Source organism: Schistocerca piceifrons, chromosome 3 (assembly GCF_021461385.2).
Source record: "Schistocerca piceifrons isolate TAMUIC-IGC-003096 chromosome 3, iqSchPice1.1, whole genome shotgun sequence".
NCBI classification, from domain to species: Eukaryota; Metazoa; Arthropoda; class Insecta; order Orthoptera; family Acrididae; genus Schistocerca; species Schistocerca piceifrons.
The window spans coordinates 605,706,634-605,730,213 of record NC_060140.1 but is presented as its reverse complement, the minus strand read 5'-3'; the positions used below and the strand labels follow the sequence as shown (position 1 = coordinate 605,730,213).

Here is a 23,580-nt window from a genome sequence, read left to right as displayed (position 1 = left end):
AAACTCAACTAAACCAGTTCTTCCGAACATTCTACAATGCTTACTGCCACTGCCGCCATTTACTCCCGACGGAGCAACAACCTGGTTCTAAATTATGGATGAAGTGTTCGACCATTAGAAACTTGACGAGTCAACCAGGTTTCTGTGCCTCATCACCCACCTGCACGACCAGGAGGACTTGATTGCTGACCTGGTTGATGCCCTGGACTCATCTACCCTGTACACTTTAGCCAAAAAGACAGTTCTATGTTGGCTTGCACGCTCAGCTGAGGCAGTAATATGGCAAGTGCTCCACGTCGAGCAACTAGGCAATGACAAACTTTCCCAGCTCTGGAGATGGCAATGTGCCCTGGTCAGCGCCGATTTATCCTCTGACACAGCTATCCTCACCACCTGGTCAGATAAACCATCTCATCACATCCGCTTTTCTCTGGCTCAAAGGTCTCCTGAACCTGTCGAGCAAAGAATGACAATTGCTTACAAGCTACACAATGCATCACTGCTCTATTTCGTCAGCCACTGCCTACCTGGCAAGTCTCAGGTTGAGGCTCATCGCCCTGTGGCCGGAAACATTGGGTGGGCGGGGGGGGGGCAGGGGGGGGGGGGGGGGGGGTGCGTACTGTGCTGTGTGCCGACCATTCTGCTGGCTCCGGGAATCAGTAAACAAGCAACTGGGACGGCACCGGTTCTGCCCACAGTCATGCCCCCTCTTGCAACCAAACTGCTGCAGCCACTGAATCTCAGCCACCACCACTGGCAATGAACTTTCCGCAGGAAATGCAACTGCACTACCCCATCTGTTACTTCCACACACGGTTTGGTGAGGCGGCACGGAACTGCAGACCACCCTGCTACTTCCCAAACGCCAATCGCAGGTAGGTCCGGGTGCTGCCTTCCGTGCACAACATGACAGACACCCCCCCCCCCCCCCCCCCCCCAGTGCTCCATTCTGTCCAGGAATGACCGGATAAGTGTGGACGACTTTACATTAAAGCACCTCAAACTATGCAACTTTGGCTACTGCGTGCCACCGTGCAACCACCACTGACAACACAAGCAGTGCACTCATGCTACGCATTTCGTCCATGACCGTGCTGCCACAGGCCACGCCCTCGGACAGTGGACTCACTAATGGCTCACGAGCTCTACCAAGCTCACCTGACTGCAGTGCCACTGCTTCAGGCTGGTGGCCATCTTTCTTTTCGCGTTGACTCCTGGGACACTTTGCTGCCTCAGCTCCCGTCGGATCCGCCGAGTGGCTCCGAACACCACGAACACGCCTTGCCTGCTTCACCCGACACACATTGTAAACAAACTGCCTCCTGCACCACCAGCAACATTTCCGTCATCACCAATGGCACGGTTCACAAGCTTCACCTCACGCCAGGTCCCCTGATCTCCAGTAAACCACGTCGACTTTGTTCCAAGCACCTCTCTGACCTTAAAAATCAGATTTCCGAACTACTAAGCTCCAGCATCATTGAACCCTCTGCCAGTAGCTGGTCTATGCCCATACATATGACACCCAAGAAAGACGGGTCCTGGCGCATGTGCGGAGACTACCATCGACTAAACGCATGAACAATTATGGACACCTACCTCATACCCAACATTTCCGACTTTACCAGTTCCCTCGCAGGTGTGACCACGTTCTCTGTCACTGATTGCAAATGGGCCTACCACCAGATCCCCATGGCACTTGAAGACATCGAGAAGACAGCAATCACCACCCCGATTGGGTTATTTCAGTTTCAATTCATGCCCTTTGGTCTGAAAAATGCAACCCAGACCTGGCAACGCTTCATCAATGAAGTGCTATTCGACCTAAAATTCTGCTTTGCATATCTTGATGACATTCTTGTGTTCAGCTCCTCCATCGAGGACAACATTCGACACGTGAAAACTGTTATGAACACTCTCACGGCAGCACGCATCATGACCAAGCAGGACAAATTGCAGCTACATCAACCCACCGTCACTTTTCTTGGATTTCGGGTCTCTGCCAACGGCATTTCACCGCCCCCTGAGAAAGTACAAACAATACTAAACCTAACCAGACCTTCGTCATTCAAAGAGCTCCGGTGCTTTCTGGGAATGGTTAATTATTATCACCGACATCTACCTCGGGCTGTGGAGATTCAGGCTCCACTGACGGACTCCTTGGCAGGCACTAACACTTCTGGATCTCAGCCCATTCCATGGACCCCTGCTATGACTGACTCTTTCACTGCCTTCAAAAATCTTCTTGCCAAGGCCTGCACCATCGCGCATCCTCATCCCAATGTGCAGCTTTTCATCACCACAGACGTGAGTGATACTGCCATTGGCACTGTCCTTAGCTTGACAATTGACGGCCAAACTTTGCCTCTGCAGTTCTTCTTGAGCAAGCTCACCAATGCACAATGGAAATATTCCACATTTGACAGGGAGTTGCTCACAGTGTATGAAGCGATTAAGAATTTTAAGACTGATGTTGAGGGATGCCTTTCTATGTTTTAACAGACCATAAACCCCTGGCTGCGGCCATTACAAACCCACCAGCTGACCCGCCTCCTCGCCGCTTCAGATACATGGACTTCATATCGCAGCTCACAACTGATGTCACACACATAAAGGGTGCTGACAATATAGTTGCTGATTTCCTTTCATGAGTCGACGCTGTCCAATCATTGTTAGACCTCTACGAACTGCCTAACCTCCAACCTGCCAATGGGGAAACACAAAACCTGATTTGAGACTCTACTTCTTCACTACACTTCGTCCACACCACCTTCCCTGACATTTCTGGTGAGATCTGGTGCGACGACAGTACGGGCATGTTATGCCCCCTCATCCCAACCATGCTCCGTTGAGCTGTCTTCAATGCATTGCATAATTTATCCCACCCCAGTGTTCATGCGTCCGCCCGCATCGTACCAGAGCGCTTTGTGTGGAGAAATGTCAACAAGGACTGCCAGCAATGGGCACGCTCCTGCGTCGCGTGCCAATGCTGCAAAGTACACAAGCACACTTCACCCTCTAATAGCTTTCGTTATGTTCTCTCATCTATCGCAGATGTCCAGCTATCATCACGACTGACCAGGGCAGACAATTTGAGTCGGCCCTGTTCAACGAGATTTGTAACATCCATACCACAGTATATCACCTGAAAAGTAACGGGCTAGTTGAGCACTGGCGCCACACTTTCAAGGCGGCTCTTCAATGCCATAACTCTCTATGGATGGAGGCCCTTCCCCTTGTGCTACTCAGCATTCATGCAATCTATAAGGAAGACCTCAAAGGCACAATAGTTGAGTTTGTATACGGCCAGAACATTGTTTTCCCTGGTGAACTTGTGAGCCCTTCCGCTTCTCTCCCTCAGTCTGACTTACCTTCCTTCGTGGACCGTGTCAGACGCCACCTCATCAACCTCCATATCCCTCTGTCCACCAGCCATTCCCGCCCTAAGGTTCACGCCCCGAAATCTCTGGACAACTGCGAGTATGTCATGCTCCGAGATGACACTGTCCATGCTACCCTCCAACCTCCATATACCAGCCCATGCTGAGTTCTTCAGTGCTTAGCCAACACCTATGACATCCAGATGAAAGATTCAGCTGTTACAGTCTCTCTCAACAGACTTAAGCCTGCTCATGTCGAACCTTCTTGTACCCCCCTTCAGGCCACGACCATGCCACTCACTGTTGTGGCTCATGACGCCCTGACCACTTCCTCCATGTCGGACTTACACACTCAGTTGAGTGACTTCCAGCTCCAATCTCCGAACTCTCCTCCGACCTCGCCCTCTACACCGGTCTCACACACTCCGTCAAGTGACTTCCAGTTCCAATGGTCGAGCTCTCCTCTGACCTCACCCACTACTCCAGTCTCATGCACTCCATCAAGTGACCACATGCTCCCCACGTCAACCTTACCTATGATCACGCCCTCGCCGCTGGGCCCTTCGCCGGTCCCTTTGACCTCTCCACCGTCACCTGCCTCGCCCTGTCGGGGTTTCTCACGCCCCCCCCATTTTGAACATGCCCTCGCTCGAGGTGTTTGTGCCTGTCCCCTCTGACATAATCCATGATATCTCAATAATATTACATGATTATACACTGTTTGTCATGTGTTTCTCTTCATCCAGTGCTCATGACACAACCTCTGCCATTCCCTGCCACCTGGTGAAATGTGTTCCCCTCCTGCCCGACGTCAACCTGGACATGCTTCGTGTGTTCGCCGTGCCCACCGGAGACATCGTCATCATCGCTCCGTTCCACCTGCAAACTGCCAGACTACCTGTCAGCTCACGACCAGCAAACTCGGTACGACGCCCGGCTCACTTCAACGACTTCCAGGTTCGGTGGCCGAACCTTCCTTCACGACATCTACCCATACAGTTCCCCGATGATGCTGTTGAGCTGCAGCTGTACAGAGTAAGATGACAACTGCAGAGCAGTAGAATAAGAATGAATGAGAATAAGGTAATTTCATAGCAAAAGTCATTTCAGTTTAAGTGATACATAAAGAGTGGCCTTAACAAACAAGACAGTGTGACTGAGAACAAAGCTGTAGAGGTTAAGTTTTTAAATGAAGAGAAAGACTTAAGTGGGTGGGACTGGTTCTGTAGACAGTAGCGATTATAAATCAAACATGAATACTAATGAGAAATTGGCATTAATGAGTAGTAAATGTGTACAAGAGAGAAAGAAGCTTTTTGATGACTATAGTAGGAGGGCGGAGGCTTCTGAAAACTAAAGTAATGATGAAGTCAAAGCTGCCAGGAAATTTTGTGCTGAAAACAGGGTTAAACTTGAGAGAGCCAAATCAATCAGATTAAAAATTATTTATAAACAGAGGTAGAAACCAAGTGTACAATAGTGGTAGAGGAAAAACTGATAAAAGTAAATAAAAATGTAGTTTCCAAATTGGCTGAAATGGAGAAAGAGGTGGAAGAGGTACAAAATCAAAAACATAGAATATGTAGTGTCCAAAACAGTCCATCATTTGTTAGTTGTAAGAAATTTAATAATTTTGAACTATATGGGGAAAAGCATCCACTGGATTTCATTGGGGAATTTAATGATTTGCTTGATACATGGAATGACAAAGAGAAAATGTCTTTTGTGAGATGTTTTTTGAAAGGGGATGTTATGGATGAGCAGCTCAGGTAGCTGATAGCTGTACTTTGTGGAAAAGCTTTGAGAAAGCATTTTTAGACGAATATTGGTCCAAAGAGAAGCTGCAGACAATTTTGAGTGAATTTTTTTAGAGAGAGATTTGACTCTAGGTAGAGTACTGTGAAAGTTTTCTGTCAGCTTTGGATAAACAAACTGAAATATCTGGTCAAAGGCCTGGTTAGTGAATCAATAATTGTGGGTTTAGAAACTAAGTCACCTGAGAAAGTTAGAGAATTGCTTGTCGCAGCCCCTAGGGGTCATATTAATGATTTATTGAATTATGTTGATAAAATGGATAGCATGAAGCCCTGAGTGGAAGATCGTTGGAGGAATTTTGATGACAATACTCAATTAGTGAAGGAACTTCTGGTAAATAAGATGAAAAGGACCAATTACAATAGAAATTCAAAGACTGATTGGGTGAAGGTTAACCAGAATGGGCACAGAAATGGTAGGAGAAATTCAAGTAAAAGAAATGGAAATGTTTTTAATTCTGGATTAAACCATTTAAATTAGATAATGTCCCTATTTTGGCTCACACCATAACAGGTAGTGATGAAGAGCCATGTGTATATAAATTTGCTGTAATAACAGGTAAGGGTAATGTAAATGTTAGTAGTAAGATGGGTGTCATTTCTAATTCTAGTGAGATGTTGAATGATGGTGCATGTAGAATTGTTTATCGTGTTAAAAGAGAGGAGGAACCTACTATAATGTGCATTGAATCAGAAGTAAGACCTACAAGCAAGTAGGGGTTCAACATTCTGTGTTGAATTCATTATGTGGCAGTAATGCTACCCCAGCTGCCTGTCTCATTTTTCGTGTTTCCTGAGACAGTCCAACTTTTCTTCTATCCTATATGTAGTTTATAAGTGAATCAGAAACATTCTACTTTGACATTCCTGTGATTTAGTTCAGTAGAATTCTGTAGTATAGAAATATTTTAGAATAGGTTTCTCCAGTGTTTCTTTGTTGCAACTGGGTTCCTTGGACTTAATGTAACTAGTAGAACAATCTTCTTGACAACATGCTTATTTTGACATTCAATAAACCAGTTCACATGAAGGCATCACTTTGGATTCAAAGCAGCAGCATGATATTGACACTTCGTAGATGTAGTATGATTATTCCTATAAATCTCAATTTATTGATGAGATAGATAATTTGTTTTCTTGTATAAATAAAACATTTGACTTCCAATCAGAAAGACTGATATAAATCAAGAATAACAGTCTTAGTTCTATCTACAAGACTTTTTATTAGATTTATTATCCTCTTAGAAATGTAAAAATCACTCTCAAATCTAATTCATGGTTAACTGTGGAAATTAAGAAATCTGCAGGTACTCTTACGAATCTGGGTTGGCATTCAAAGTATAATGCAGCATAAAGCCATATCTTAGTTGCTACAGAAAAGTCTACAGAAAAGTTATTCATGCAGCAAAAAACTGACCAACGAACAATTATCAGAAAAGGCAGACTTTTTATCAAGAAAATTAGTGAAGCTGACCTACTTGAAAAAATAACTTCAACAACAAATGAGGCAGCCGAATGGTTCAAGGACAATTACTTAATTATAAATGACAAAAAAAAATCCACTTAAATGAATTTTAGTCATATGAGGAACAAAGTAAAAAGTAACATAAGAGTAGAGATTGGCAAAAGTCTAATAGAACAAACTTCCTTTACAAAAGTTTTAGATGTATGGCTGGACATTAACTTAAGATGGGAAAAACATGTTGAACTATTGAATAAAAAACTTAGTAAATTCTGTTATATGTTAAGAAAACTTAAGGAAAACTGCAATTTTGAAACAGTACTATGTGCCTTCTACTCTTACATACATAGTAATCTAAGATATGGTATTATATTTTGGGGGAATACAGGTTTCACAAAAAGTTGTTTTAAGCTCCAAGAGAGAGCTATTCGTATTATGAATGGTTTTGCCTACAAAGATCCATGTAGAGGACCTTTTAAGGAGTTGAAAATTTTGACACTCCCTAGTTTATTCATCTAATCAATGTGTTTCCTGAGTCCAATCAAGAATTCTCTTCTCTAAACAGTGAAGTACACAACTATAAAACCAGAAACAGGCATCATTTCCATAAAAACATACATTCAAAAGTCCTGCACCAAAATAATGTGATGCATCTACCCAAAATAATGTTCAATGCCTTACCAAAATAAATAAAAAGCATACAAAACTTACATACATTTAAAAAAGAATTAAAGAGACTAGTATCAGGTCAAAGTTTCTATAATGCTCATGAATTTCTTTGCTATCTAAACAGATAGTGCTCATATTTTTATTTTTCTGTATAAACCTTTGTTGTTTTTTTAACTCGCATGTAAAAAGAAGACAAAATATGTGAAGTGTAATTATGAAACTGTTAAAGTCTAATAAAAAAATTTTATTTTCCTTAATGGACTTTTTTGTTTAAAACTTGTAAATTTTTTTTCCCATCTTGCATGTAAAAAGAAGACAAAATACATGAGGTATAATTAAGAAAATATTAAAGTGTAATTAAGAAAATATTATTTCCCTTAACTGTTAAAAATATAAATCATGCTCTCTCTCTCTCTCTCTCTCTCTCTCTCTCCTTCTCCTTCTATGCGACAGTTTCTCTATCATGTGTATGATAAAATGGATGATAATAAATTGAATTGAATTTAATTGTCATAATACTCGCAACAACACTATAAAAAAATCAATGATTGAGAAAAAAGATCACCATTTGAATGTGGATTTGACCCAAATCGCTGCAATTTTTCTAAACTTTCATGTAGAAGATCCAACACGGAGAGGGATGGAACAGTGATTTATGTTAGAAATAATGTAGTATTTAGAACTCTTGATGTAAGCAAATTCTGTATTGAGCAGCACTTTGAAGTATGTGGTATAGAACTGGCAACAAATAGTGTATCAGTAGTCACATTATCAATTTGTAGAGCACCTGCAGGGATTCTTTCTCAACAGATTGAAGCAATGTTATCAAAATTGAACAGAAAAAACATTTCAGTCATATACTAGGTGACTTTAATGTAAATTTCTTGAATGAAAGTTATGACAGAATGGAGCTGGAGCAACTAATCAGCTGTTAAAATCTAATGCAAGTAGTTGAATTTCCCACTAGGGTAACTGACCTCTCCAGTACTCTAATTGATAATGTGTTTGTTGATAAGTCTAGGCACAGTAGCTTGACAGTCAGTCAAGTCCTAAATGGATTGTCAGACCATGATGCTATACTTCTGACAATCTCCCATTTAAATCTTAACAGAAAACCAAAAGCTATCTGGAAAAATGTGAGACCAATAATTAAAGAAACAATGGAGACATACAGGCAGAAGCTACAGTTAGTTGACTGGTCTGAAGTATTGAACACAGCAGATGTCAACACAAAATTTAATATATTTATTAATTTAACATCAAATCTTTTTGAGGAGGTGTTTTCAAATAAAAGAGTCAGAGAAAATCAATGTAACCCTGCATTTAAGCCATGGGTATACCCAGGGCATCAAAATTTCATGTAAAACAAAGAGAGAATTGTATGCCTCAGCCAGGCAGTCTAACAATACTGCAGTGATGGGGCAATATAAAGTGTACTCAAAGGTATTAAGGAAGGTGATCCAGAAATCTAAAAGCATGTATCTAAAAAAGGAAATTGACAAATCAAATAACAAAATGATTACCATATGGAAATATGTTAAAAGCAAGACGGGGAAAAGCCTATCTGCCAAAGAAGTGATCAGCTTAAGAACTGGGAGCCTTTTGGTGGCTGCTCCCAAAATGGTGGCTATATCTTTAACAATCATTTCGTAACAGTCACCGACCAAATGGAATGCCAGGGTTCTGTAAAGAAAGCTACACAATACTTGCATAACACCTTAACTAACAAAATAGATGAGATGCATCTTCGAAAAACTACATTGATAGGATTAGAAAAAATAATTATGTCTTTAAAATGTAAAAATTCTGCTGGACCTGACAACATTTCCAGCAAGATACTGAAATACTGTTGTAAAGAAATAAGTACAGTCCTCTGCCATATTAGTAATACATCATTGGAAGAAGGTGTTTTTCCCGACAGGCTAAAATATGGGCTTATACGACCAATTTATAAAAAGGGAGAAAAGACTGAGGCTGCAAACTATCGACCAGTTTCATAACTCACAGTTTTCTCCAAGGTACTAGAGAAATTGGTGCATAGCAGAATGGTTGAGCATCTTCGTAAACATAACATTCTCAGCAGTAGCCAGTTTGGCTTTCGGAAAGGGGTATCAACTGTGGATGCAATACATGCCTTTGTTGACAGTGTTATGGAAGCCATAAATAATAATATGATGACAGTTGGAATATTTTGTGACCTGTCAAAAGCTTTTGACAGTTTAAGTCACCATATTCTCTTGAGTAATGCCAAGACCCTAGGAATGGGTGGAACTGTAGGCATGTGGCTTGAATCCTATCTGTGTGGTAGGAAGCAGAAAGTAATCGTGGAAGGACTGCATGGTGGCCAGGTATCTTCAGAATGGGGCTCCATTACTGCAGGAGTACTTCAAGGCTCAGTATTGGGCCCACTGCTCTTTCTAATATTTATGAATGACTTAGCACTATGTACAGAATATGGGAAAATACTCATGTTTGCTGACAACACCACTTTATCAGTTAATAATCTCTCAGGGAATGTGTCAAATGAGGCTGCAAAGAAAGCTTTTGCAGATTTGACAAACTGGTTTGAAACCAATGGCCTTACAGTCAACCTAAAAAAAACAAATTACATTCATTTCTCTTCTAACACAAATGTTACTAATAAAATGAACCTAAAAATGGGTGAGCACGAGATTTCGAAGGTTGAGTCCTCCAAATTCTTGGGTCTGCATATAGGTAGCAAAATGAAGTGGCACCACCATAATCAAGATCTGTGCAAAAGGCTAAGCTCAGCAACATTTGCCTTAAGAATAATTTCAGACACTAAGGAAATGAGCACAATAAAAAATGCATATTTTGGCTATTTTTCACTAACTTGGCCTATTTTGTGGAAATCAACCAATAGCAAAAATGTGTTCCATGCACAGAAGCAAGCAATAAGAATTATGTGTGGAATACATCCTAGGCACTCGTGCAAGGATCTGTTTAGAGCTCTACAAATCCTTACAACACCTGCCCAATATATTTTTTCCCTGATGTGCTTTGTTTCAAAAAATAGCAACTTATTCAAAATCAATAGCTCGTACCACAGTTATAACACCCGAAGGAAACTGGATATCCATTATGAGGTAAAAACGAAAAGCATGGTCCAGAAGGGGGTTTTATACAGTGGCACCAAGATTTTTGATGCCCTCCCACCACACATTAAATAACTAGATTAGATTAGTACTTGTCGCATAGATCATGAATACGACCCTTTGTAATGATGTGGAACGTGTCAGGTTAATAAAAGGTGTCTATACAAGATATTACAATAGGCAAAATATTACATGACATTCAATATTTTTTTTCCAAATATTCATCTAATGAGTAGAAGGAGTTGCCATTAAGAAATTCTTTTTATTTCCTTTTAAATGCTATATGGCTATTTGTGAGAATTTTGATGCTATTAGGTAAGTGACCAAAGACTATTGTGGCAACATAATTTACACTCTTCTGAGCCTGAGTTAGATTTAACCTTGAGTAGTGAAGATCATCCTTTCTACCAGTGTTGTAGGCATGTACACTGCTATTACTTTTAAATTCGTTCGGATTGTTAATAACAAATTTCATGTATATTGTGAGGCTACAGTGAAGATCTCTAGCTCTTTAAATAAGTATCTGCAGGATGATCTTGGATGAGCTCCAACAATTATTCTGATTACACACTTTTGTGCGAAGAACACGCTTTTACTCAGTGATGAGTTACCCCAGAATATGATACCATACGAAAACAGAGAATGAAAATAGGCGTGGTAAGCTAATTTACTCAGATGTATATCGCCATAATTTGCAATGATCCTAATAGCATTAGTAGCTGAACTCAAATGTTTCAGCAGATTCTCAGTGTGTTTTTTCCAGTTCAACCCCTCATCAATGCATACACCTAGAAATTTTGAATCTTATACCTTAGCTACCAATTTCTGATTGAAGTCTATATTTATTAATGGGGTCATTCCATTTACTGTGTGGAATTGTATATACTGTGTTTTGTCAAAGTTTAGTGAGAGCCCATTTGCAGAGAACCACTTAATGATTTTCTGAAAAACATCGTTTACTATTTCACCAGTTAAATCTTGTCTGTCAGGTGGGATAGCTATACTTGCATCATGGTTGGAAAGATGCCGAAGTTTAAAGAAAATCTGAAGCAGTTCCTTTTAGATGAATCTTGTTACAGTATTGATGAATTTCTTATCAAAAATGCATAGAATCTCTTGTTTGTGCTTAAACCTTACTGTGTGACCTCTACAGTTGATTAATCATACTCTGTAAGTACAGTGTAACTTAATACAATACCCAAATTTATGTATGTCTGTATATGATGCCTGTATAACTTAAGAACAATACCCAGATTTATGTATGACTGTATATTCTTTCAGATGTCCTGTATCTAAACTAATATGTAAGGGTATATGCTAAACTTCACAGTTTCTTTAATCTAATGATAGGATCAATGTCTCTGTGCACAAAGCAATAATCTGTAAAAACCTTGACTCATTCTAAATCCATGGATATGTTCCCATATGGATCTATGGAGCTCGAAATAAATAAATAAATAAGTTTAAAGGGAAGATATAAATCATGTAGAATGAGAAAATCTAACAAAAGACAACATATTCAAATAAAATAAATTATGAGAAAAATTAATCTTAGAAATAAGATAACCTAAATCAGCACCTAAAACAACAACAATAACTATAAAAAATTTCAAATAATAAGGCAAAGCATTCACATAAGGAATAAGAAATGTTAATCAAGACAAAAGGCTACCACCAAAACAGCAACAAACAATAAACCAGTTATACCAAATAAATATAACAACCTTTATCGTCAAAAGAAAATCTCAACTAAAAATTATCTCCAGATAATGAATAATAATATAAACGAAAAGAATAAGAAGCAGTTAAACCTGTAGAAAAAAATTAGGAAAAAATAAAACAATTCATCTCAAAAAACCATCTCAAGAATTAAATCCTTTGAATAAAACTCAGCCAAGAAAGGCAAAGCACAAAAAGACAAACTAGAAACATTAAAAGAAATGGAAGTTAAAGGTAGCAGTAGTAGTAGTAGTAGTAGTAGTAGTAGTAGTAGTATCTTTATTCATCTGTAGATATCTATTTACAAGGATATAGGTTATGTCAAAGTATTTACAGGTTTAGACCAATTTAAAATAAGCTAATTCGTAAATACATTCATTTGCAGACTTCTAGTTGGACGTAATCATTAGATTTACTCCTGGTATACAATACTTTTTTTTACAAATAACTTATTAAATAATGTAATGCCACACTGTTCACTCATATCTCACTATCAGTCACTGCACACACTATATACACATCATTTCATAACATTTCACTCACTATACACACAAACACAAACAAACACATGCACACACACACACACACACACACACACACACACACACTGTTGATCTTTGGGCCATTTTCTGTACTGCAACTTCCCATTGGCTATCCTGAAAAACTGAGTCAGCATCTCTCTATCTAATCTATAATGAGTGAGATGTTGAGCTCAGAAAGAGTAAGAGATGTTAGTATTGTGGTATGCATAGTTTGGGGGTAAGTAGTTCTAGAAACAAGAGTAGAAGAATGAACCAAGGCAGAAACAGGAGTACGAGAAGCTATAGCAGTAGGAAGCAAGGAAAAAAGGAATCTGAGCTCTCTTAGTTATTGCAGCTAAAACAATTAATATAGTAATACGCCTTATTTAAAAAGAACTTGAATTAAAGTCATAATAATAAATATAATTCCAACCACCAAAATTTAATATTCAAGCAATAGAAATTAAAACAAGTAACACCACCAATCCGATTACATAAAGCGGTAAATATACTGGCACTATAAGGCTTTACATTTTGATAGTAAATAACTAAACAGTAAGAAGCCAATCCCGAACCATATCAACCCAATAAAATTCTAATCAAATTAGGACTAATAGTTAAAAACCCTATTGAAAGAATAAATATTAAAACAATGATAATAAAATAATTTATATTCTTCACACCTGATATATTATCCTTTCTATAATAAATTTCCAAAGAAGAACTATATATGACAAAAGACATAAAAATTAGAGATATTCACTCTAAATTAAAGTCATCACAACCATAAAACCATTTAAATTAAAAAATCTTACTCAACAAAAACTTTATAATCAATGATTAAATGATAAATACCCAAAATAAAAATGATGGTTCTAGAGAAATACAAAGGAAAAAACCTAAAAACCAAATAGAAAATGAATACATAGCCTAAGATGAAAAATTTCATATCATTGATCACACAAAACAATATTTTTAAATAAAATACTTTAGCATATTAAACAAATTCACCCTTTTAAAACAAAAAATATTTAAAGGCAATCAATGTTAAAGTAAAAGATGATATTCCTGAAAGTAACCAAGAGAACAAGATTAATCCCAAGAATAATAATTACCATGCTGAAAATAAGAATATATCTATAAAGTATAAACAGCTCTAAAATAATGATTAAAAAAATAAGAAGCAAAAATGTAATAGAAGATCAAGACATAATTCTAGTTAATAATCTTAACTCACCTATCAAATTTAATGAAGAAGAATAAGCCATATTTGATGATCTTAAAAGAAATCACCACAAAACCATTGTAGGCACTAAATTACTTATACCTTTGTTAATTAATGGTCTTCATCTACCTAAATGCTCATAAATAATATTAGATAAACAAAACAAACCAGAAGAATATAAAGAATGACCCAGCAACAAAGATAGTTCATCTATACAACCCCATCGTTTCATGGTTATCAAGCCAGCAATAACAATTCTTATATGAGCAACAGAAGCATAAGCAATTATATCAGCTTGGTAAAAACAAATAAATCTAAAAACAACACCACAAGATAATCTCAAAGATAACCAGAAACAATTAAACTTCAACTCCAAATAAGAAATAACCTTCATAACATGGAAAATTCCATAACTTCCTAACTTCAACAATAAACTTACAAGAACCATTCTACCAGAAATAGAACCTTAGGAAGTCATAGATGAACCAAAAACATAGGTATCTTAACTAAAAACCCAAAATAATAAAAACATAAAACATAAAATAATACAAAAAAATCAAACAACAAAGGAAAATATTGTGGTGTCGATCCACCGATTGATAGTCCACAACATCATATGTGTATTATGTCTTTGAGTTGATCTTTGTTTTGGATACACTTCCAGGACCTCAGTTCCCGCATAGTCTTCAACCTGTACATTTGTCGTGCAATAAAAGTATTGATGATTAAAAGAGAGAACCATGGTCATTAGCTTACCACCTTGATATCTCCTTCAGTGGTGACCCCAAAGTTCGAATAATCCATCGAACCGAGTACAAAGAGACTACCATGCCGGCTTCCGCATTCTGCGTGGACCTTTGTCCGCTACACAATGGCCTTCTAGAATACGCAACCACTGCCCGGTTTTCACCAGCAACAGCAACTAAATTCAAGCATGCCAGCTGTAGTCAGTGCCCGATGTGAATTTCCGCAGTCGTATAGCCTCGAGAACCCAGGGATCTCGTCAGGTGCAGTGGTTTGAACATGACACCAGCGATCTCCAACTCTGGCTTTGTTAGCCCCAAAGTGCTTCAGTTTTCGATGCACAGCAGCACAACAAACCACTACACACTGATACTGAACTTTAAAGCAAGTACTGTAAATAGTGGGGAGCATAGTTTTCATAATGTGCCACAACAGGACGCCTTTTTGAATGTGCAAGCTCCACATGTATATCACTCCACACCACTTGTACACTACGTGATGGACATTCCCCAGCCTGTTACACCGAGTGTTCATCAGTGCAGTAACTTGAGCACATCAGGTTCCACCAAGCTCATCAATGACTCTGTGATGGACAATTTCACTGCAGATGTGGAGGACCAATTGCATAATAAAATGTCAAGCAACCACCATGACCACTTTGACCTTCCGCCACAACAACCGGTCCTGCTTCGCTCCACGCCAGTTCCTGCTAACGGATTTCGCTTCCCCTATGAACACAGCTACTATGAACACAGCTGGCACGTCTGCTTCCTCTCTACTGCCCTCACAACGCAGAGTTAACTTTGACTTGCCTACTCCTGTTTCCGCGAGTGGCTGCCTGCATTCTTCGACAGCCAGTTCTTCGAATCTACCGAAACTTCCAGCATTCAAACCTGCCCACCCACAATTCTCGTTCAACCTGGTCGAGAAAACTTTCAGTGTCTGTGCACTTGATGACAACACCTGTTTCACATGGCTCATGAACCACCTCCACGACCGTGTCGACTTAATTTATGACCTGGTTAAGTCACCTCCTCTAAACAAGAAGTAAGCTACAGCTAAACAAGCAATACTGGAATGTGTCTCCAAGACAAGAAGAGAAAACATTCGACAGCTCGTCCATGAAGAACGCATTGGCGACAGATCTCCATTCCAGCTGTGGTGATGCCTTCGACTTCTCATCGGTGAATGCGACATGCCAGACGCCACGCTCACCGAGATTTGGACGGAAAAGCTGTATCTGTCTGTCCAAATGGTCATCTCCACCTACGAAGATAGACTAAGTAGTGAATGCTTGTGCGCCACCTACCAAGCTTACTCCGATCTACTACGTGAACGCCGTGCCCAGCAGTCCGGCAGCTACACCAGTTTCCAACCACAACCAGGGCCACAACAAGCACGCCCCACTAAACCTAAGTCTGTCAAGCTCGCCGCACTACTGGCATCTTCACGTCCACACAACAACAGCACATCTAACTCTGCAGAAGATTCTGGGCGCCCGCCGTCTGACCACTCGCAGGAGCAGACGTCCGCCCATAAATACTGTTTCTTCCATGCAGAATGCACGGAACAAGCATGCAATTGTAAACCGCCATTCTCCTACACAAACTTCAACCACAGGTAGGCAGTGGCACCACCTCCTACGACGTAAACAACAGGCGCCATCCCATGCTCCATTCGGTGTCCAACACTAATGCTTCAAATGGACGAGTCTACGTCTGCGACTTAAACTCTTTCACAAACTTTCTCATTGACACAGGCGCAGATGTTTCCCTACTTCCATCTCGTCCTGCTACCAAAAAGATCAGACTACACAAAACTGTCCTGTGTGCTGTAAACTTATCTAGTTTGTCGTGCTTAGGTCCTACTTCATATGCAGTGTCCCTCTCGCTTAAGTGCAACCTGAGGTGGTCCTTCCTGGTGGCTGAAATTGACGATCCCATTTTGGGCATTGACTTTCTATGACTGTGGCCTGACCTCATCAGAAATACAGTGTTCTACCACCTTACGCAGGAACACATCCCATGAGTTTTGTCGAGTGTCAATAGTACTGCTAAACAGGTCCACCTGGCTAGGAAGTGTAATAAATCCTCCTCTGAGCTCTTGTCATGGACCAATAATTGGCTCATGGAGCGTGTTGAGTCTACATGCCTGGGCTTGAAAAAACTTGAGCTACGCTGTCGCCTCAATGACTTAAGTAATGAGTTATCTTCGGCACGGCAGCAGCTTGCAGCAGACGACGCCTCGGCAACACACTAGGTTAGTTGGTGCCACTACAGTGTTCTTGCGCCTGAGTGCATTTGTGACCGTCTGCCACATAAACTGCACAGTGTCTGCACTCCCGCCAGCTCTAACTGTGTTAATTCGAGCGCACATTCATCCCCCTCCTCGCTTGGGCAGCTAACTTCCCAGGCACAGGTTAATGTTTTTGATTTACTGCCATCAGCTGTTCATTCGTGCCCGCTACTGCCACCAAGCTCGACAGCGGTGCCTTCGGTTACTAATAAACAGTGTACCAACCTTGATTCGTGTAGGTTTGTCACTCCCAGCCACCCAACAGTTCTCACTTACGCAAACTTTCGCCGTCCGCGCCACAACGCAGCCTAGTGGCCGCGCGCGCACGCTATTCCACAGACAGTTGCCTCATGTCCCGCATCGTGCGTTTCTGTTGGTCAGACGGAACTGCCCACAAACTTCACTTGCAAGATGGACTGCCTATCTCTTGCCCACCATGCAGTCTCAAGCCAGAACTCATGAAAGTGGCTCGCGAACAAATAGACGATCTTTTAACAGCCGGCGTCATCAAACCATCTGCCGGATGCTGGGCCTCGCCTATCCACTTTGTCACGAAAAGCGATGGCACCTGGCATATGGTTGGCGACTATACTAAGTTGAACTCTTGTACTATCATGGACAAGTACCCAGTTCCTAATGTTGTGGATTTTAACCATGCTCTTGCAGGCACCAAATATTTCATGGTAGTGGACTGTAGGAGGGCCTGTCATCAAATTCCAATGGCACCAGAGGATATTGAAAACACAGCTGTTACAACACCTTTCGGCCTTTTCCAGTACCGGTTCATGCCCTTTGCCCTCTGCAACACTGCACAAACTTGGCAGAGATTCATAAACAAGGTGTTGTTTCATCTGGATTTTTGTTTCATTTACTTGGACGACATTCTTATTTTCAGTCCTACTTTGCAAAAGAACAAGGAATATTTGCAGATTGTTAAAGACACTCTTACCACTGCCGGTGTTGAACTGAATAATAATAAGCTCCAGTTGCACCAGACTTCGGTAAGATTCTTAGGCTACATCGTGTCAGCTAAGGGCCTCACTCCTCCTGAGAATAAAGTCAAACCTGTTTTGGATTTTCCATGCCCTCACTCATTTAAGGAGCTGCGCAGGTTCATTGAAACAGTTAACTAATATAGGAAGCACTTGCCTGCAGCAGCCGAGGTTCAGGCCCCCCTAACAGACGCCCTTGCTGGCAAAAATATGACCAGTATCCGCCCAGTACCCTGGACCCCTGCCATGGAACAAGCTTCTGACAAACTGAAGCACCTACTAGCAAACGTAACAACTGTTGCCCACCCGCATCCGGATGCTACATTTTTAATTACCGCGAATGCCAGTGATACCGCAGTAGGTGCTGTCCTCAGCCAAACTGTCAGAGATACTACTCTCCTTTGCTGTTCTTTTCTAAGAAGCTCAACGGCACTCAAAAAAAGTACTCAGCCTTTGGTGGGGGGCTCTTGGCAGTTTACGAGGCTGTGAAACACTTTCATGCCGAGGTTGAGGGTAGGGACTTCTACATTTTAACTGACCATAAACCTTTGGTTGCTGCTGTAAAGAATTTCCTGACCGACCGTCCACTGAGATGCTTCTGTCATTTGGACTTTATATTGCAATTTTCCTCTGACATATGATACATCAAGGGTGCAGATAATGTGGTCGCAGATTTTTTTGTCTCGTGTCAGCGGTCTCACAACTCTGATAGACCTTTCTAACTTGCCTGAGCTGCAGTCTGCTCACACAGACACTATGGACCTTATTTCTGATCACAGCTCGTCACTCAGACCTGTGCAATCCACCTTTTCCGGTGTCATAGGCGAGTTTTGGTGTGACGAATCAACTGGTACACTGCGTCCCTTCATACCCAAACATCTACAGAGACAAGTGTTCGACAAATTACACAACCTAGTTCATCCAGGTGTGAGAGCCTCTAGCAGACTTATTTCAGAGTGCTTCGTCTGGTGCCACATGCATCTCGACTGCCAAGCCTGTGCCCGTGCCTGCATTCCGTGCCAACAAAATAAAGTTTCGCGGCACACATCGCCCCCACTAGGTAGCTTCACTGCTTCTCCCAGTTGCTTCCAGCACATTCACATCGACATTGTGGGCCACTGAAGGAGACATCAAGGTGGTAAGGTAATGACCACGGTTCTCTCTTCTAATGAGCAATACTTTTATTACACGGCAAACGTACAGGTCAAAGACTAGGTGGGAACTCAGGTCCTGGAAGTATACAAAACAAAGATCAACTCGAAGACATAATACACATACAGTGTTCTGGCCTATTGATCCGTGGATCGATGCCACATACTAAAATGTAAGAAAGTCAGTGGAAAATATATTTATGTACAAAATTCTGCAACAACAATCTTTCAGTTTATTTAGTTCAAACCAACTGTGAGGACCTGATTTTAGATTTTCAGCTTCAAGAATCAGACCCCTAGACAAGAAGAACTGGAGCCATCTCAACATGACAACCTAAGTAAACCTGAAAGTTAATTGTAATCTTTTCTCCTCTCAAAGTAAGGGTCATGGAATACCAGTCCAGTCAGACAGTTTTTCATTACTGTCATGCAGAGTAATGATCCAAACAGTAGAGGTGAGGTATTTGTGAGCCTGGAGAATAAAGGTGAAAACTTTTTGAAGTTTGTTTGGGACTGATTGTTGATAATTTAAATAAAGATGCATTCTGGAATAAGTTAGCTGTGATTAGTCAGAATTCGTATCCCAATTTGTGGAATGAAGTGAAAGAGGATCTAAGCAGGAAGTGTAATTTCGACAGAAATGTGTTTTGTGTTCCTTCTGTGATGAATTATGTTAGTTGTGTAATGGAATCTATTCATTGTGTTCAATATTTACCTGACAACATGAGTAATCAAAGTAATCTCATGGTGCCTGTAAATTTGATAAAACCTTGTGAAGATGGTGTGGATGTAGCATTTGATGAAACTGAACATGATCTCCTACATAAAGTGTCTGACAACAGAGAGGATGATTCAGTTTCTGGGTGTCCTTACATTAAAATTAAGATTGATCAGTGGTTAGGCAACTGTTTGATTGATACAGGTAGTCTGATTTGTTGTATACCTGAACAATTTAGAGACAAGGTCAAGTATACTAAGAATTTTGTGGAAATGTCCATTGTAGGTGTAAAGATGAGAGAAGCTACAGGTAAGCAAAGCAAATTGGTGAAATGTCAGTTGCTTTTAACTTTTAGTATAGAAGACAAGACCTTTGAACATGAATACTGAGTGATTCCTAGACTGGAAGGAAATATAATTCTCAGTACAGATTGGATAGTGAAAGTTGAGGGTTGTTTTTGGAGAGCCTGCTAAAGAATTGATTATTTTGGGTTATATGCCAGTATGGCGATGACAAATACACGCTTCCAATGTGTGTTCACCACGATGTCGCCAAACAGGGATGTGACCATCATGATGCTGTAAACAGATCCTGGATTCATCTGAAAATATGATGTTTTGCCATTCATACAGCCAGGTTCGTCATTGAGTACACCATCACAGGCACTCCTGTCTGTGATGCAGTGTCAAGGGTAACCGCAGCCATGGTCTCTGAGCTGATAGTCCATGCTGCTGCAAACATTGTTGAACTGTTCATGCAGATGGTTGTTGTCTTTCAAACGTGTTGACTCAGGGATCGAGACATGGCTGCACGATTCATTACAGCCATGTGGATAAGATACCTGTCATCTCAACTGCTAGTGATACAAGGTCGTTGGGAAGCAGCACGGGGTTCAGTATTACACTCCTGAAACCACCGATTCCACATTCTGCTAACAGTCATTAGATCTCTACCAACGCGAGCAGCAATGTCATGATACGATAAGCCACAAGCATGATAGGCTCCAATCTGGCCTTTATCAAAGTTGGAAACGTGATGGTATGCATTTCTCCTCCTTACACGAGGCATTACAACAACGTTTCACCAGGCAACACCGGTCAACTGCTGTTTGTGTATGAGAAATCGGTTGGAAACTTTCCTTATGTCAGCATATTGTAGGTGTTGCCACCGGCACCAACCCTGGGTGAATGCTCTGAAAAGCTAATCATCATTTGCATATCACAGCATCTTCTTCCTGTCGGTTAAATTTTGCATCTGTAGCACGCCATCTTCATGGTGTTGCAATTTTAATGACCAGTAGTGTATGTACTTGAGCAGTGTGCAAGAGGAAAAAAGATCTTCAAAATTTGCAAAGTTATCCACAGGTATCAAAATCATGACTGAAATAGGAAACTGGTTAAGAGAATTTTGTGTAAGAAAGGAGGAGAAAAGACTGAACAATATTATAAGGTATACATGGTTACTTTATTCAGGAGATGTAAGACTGACTCAGATGATTGGAAACTATGTTGGTCAGAACAATGTATTGATACTTTAATTATTTATACACATGAGAGTTTTGGTCATTGTGGATCAACCAAATGTACACAAAAGATTCAGGAAAACATCTATTTTTATAACATAGGAGGGAGATTCAAAAAGGAGAATTACAGTTGTGACAGATGCCAAAGAATTAAAGTAAGTAACCAAACAAGTAGAGGCCAAATGCAAAACATACTGCCTAAGAGTAACGTAGACCTCATGTCTGTGGACCTTTGATTAAACCTAAGAATGAATTTTGTCATGTTTTTGTGGTGGTTTATCTATTGTCAAAGTTCACAAAGCAGTTTCCTCTTAAGAAATCTACCTGTAAGCATATCATTTCTATGTATGAAAACATATTTTCATAAGGTGTGTATTGCTAAAACAATTTTATCTGACAATAGTTCTCAGTTACACACAAGCTTGGAAAAACTTTGTTGATCACACAAAAAATAAGGCATATTCTAACCTTCGTGTACGATCTGTCAAGTAATCCTGCCGAAAATATTTGAGAGAGATTGGCAGACTATTTAAAAAATATTGTAGTAAGAATCATACCTGTTGTAGATTATGCCAGTGATTTTGAGGATGTTATGTACAGCTTACAACATCCTTCAACAGGTTTTTCACCACATGAAATCATGTGTAATTGCAGACCAGCTGACTTTATTTCTGAGAATGTTGAGTTTCCATCATGTAAAATTCTGACGCTGCAAGAAAGAGAAGAGTGTGTTAGGGAGATGAGAAAACAGGGGGATAGGAGAAAGCAGAGACATGATGGTAAAGGCAGATTTTCTATGTTGGAGGTAGGAGATATTGAGTTGGTGAAATCCAGAGAGAATTCTAAAGTGTTGATATGTGAGATAAAGAAATTGTTCTATATTTATATACAACCATTTGAAATTCTTGAAAATCCCCATGGTAATGCATACAGGCTCTTATAACCTAAATTTAAGAAGTTTTTTGGATTATGTAATATCACTGAATGGAAATCTTATGGATGTGATCCATAAGTATCAATTTTTTTCTTCCTCCATTGTCAGGAATGTAGTATGTAAGATGGTGTGATTCCTAAAGTTCTGTCTTATCTATTAATCGAGTTTCCATCTATGCCACACTATATGTGCAGGTTTATGCAACTATATAGTTCTGTTGTGTAATAGATTTGTGCTTTAGATTTTGATATGCATATGCCATGTCCTCATGTATGTATAGGTTATGAAATGTATAGTAGATATTTTTCTGTAATATGTTCTGTAACATCTATATTGCACTAAAATTGTACTTGCTTCTTAAGTTGCTGATTTGAAGCAGTGCTTCTGGCATAACTTCGTTCTTAATTATCAGCCTGTTACTAACACTGATAGAGATCAAACAATGTTAAGTATATTGGTTAATGAGACCTATAAACTAGTGTAGCCAGTGTTCTTGTAGTTAATATGTTATGTATCAGATACTTCTGTAGATCCGAATTACACTTTGTGGTGGTTAATATGCTTACACTTGTGGTATTTACTACGTTTGCACGAACAATATTTCACTTTTGTATTATGTTCAATATACAGAGGATTTAAAAAGAATACCACAACTTTAGGAATTTACAACTCTGCAACGACAAAAGGCAGAGCTAAGCACTATCTGTCGGCGAATTAAGGGAGCTATAAAGTTTCATTTAGTTGTCCATTTGTTTGCCAATTCAGCCAATAAAGTTTTTGGTCCCTTTTTCTTCGAAGGTGCTACTGTAACTGGACTACAGTATCTGGAGATGTTAGAGAATTGGCTGTTCCCTCAGCTCGAACAAGAAGCACAACAATTCATATTTCAGCAGGATGGAGCACCACCACATTGGCACTTATCTGTCCGTAACTACCAGAACGTCAACTACCCGAGGCGATGGATCGGCCGCCAGGCAGCCCGTGACAGAGCACTTCATCACTGGCCTCCAAGAAGCCCTGATCTTACCCCCTGCGATTTTTTCTTATGGGTGTATGTTAAGGATATGGTGTTTCAGCCACCTCTCCCAGCCACCATTGATGATTTGAAACGAGAAATAACAGCAGCTATCCAAACTGTTAAGCCTGATATGCTACAGAGAGTGTGGAACGAGTTGGAGTATCGGGTTGATATTGCTCGTGTGTCTGGAGGGGGCCACATTGAACATCTCTGAACTTGTTTTTGAGTGAAAAAAAAACCTTTTTAAATACTCTTTGTAATGATGTATAACAGAAGGTTATATTATGTCTCTTTCATTAA

The 23,580-nt window shown here is 40.2% G+C and overlaps 1 pseudogene; it reads right to left on the bottom strand.

The window, feature by feature from the left end:
• Positions 1–7,175: 7,175 nt before the first annotated feature.
• On the bottom strand, positions 7,176–13,677 carry LOC124788886 (annotated as a pseudogene).
• Between the last annotated feature and the right edge of the window lie 9,903 nt (positions 13,678–23,580).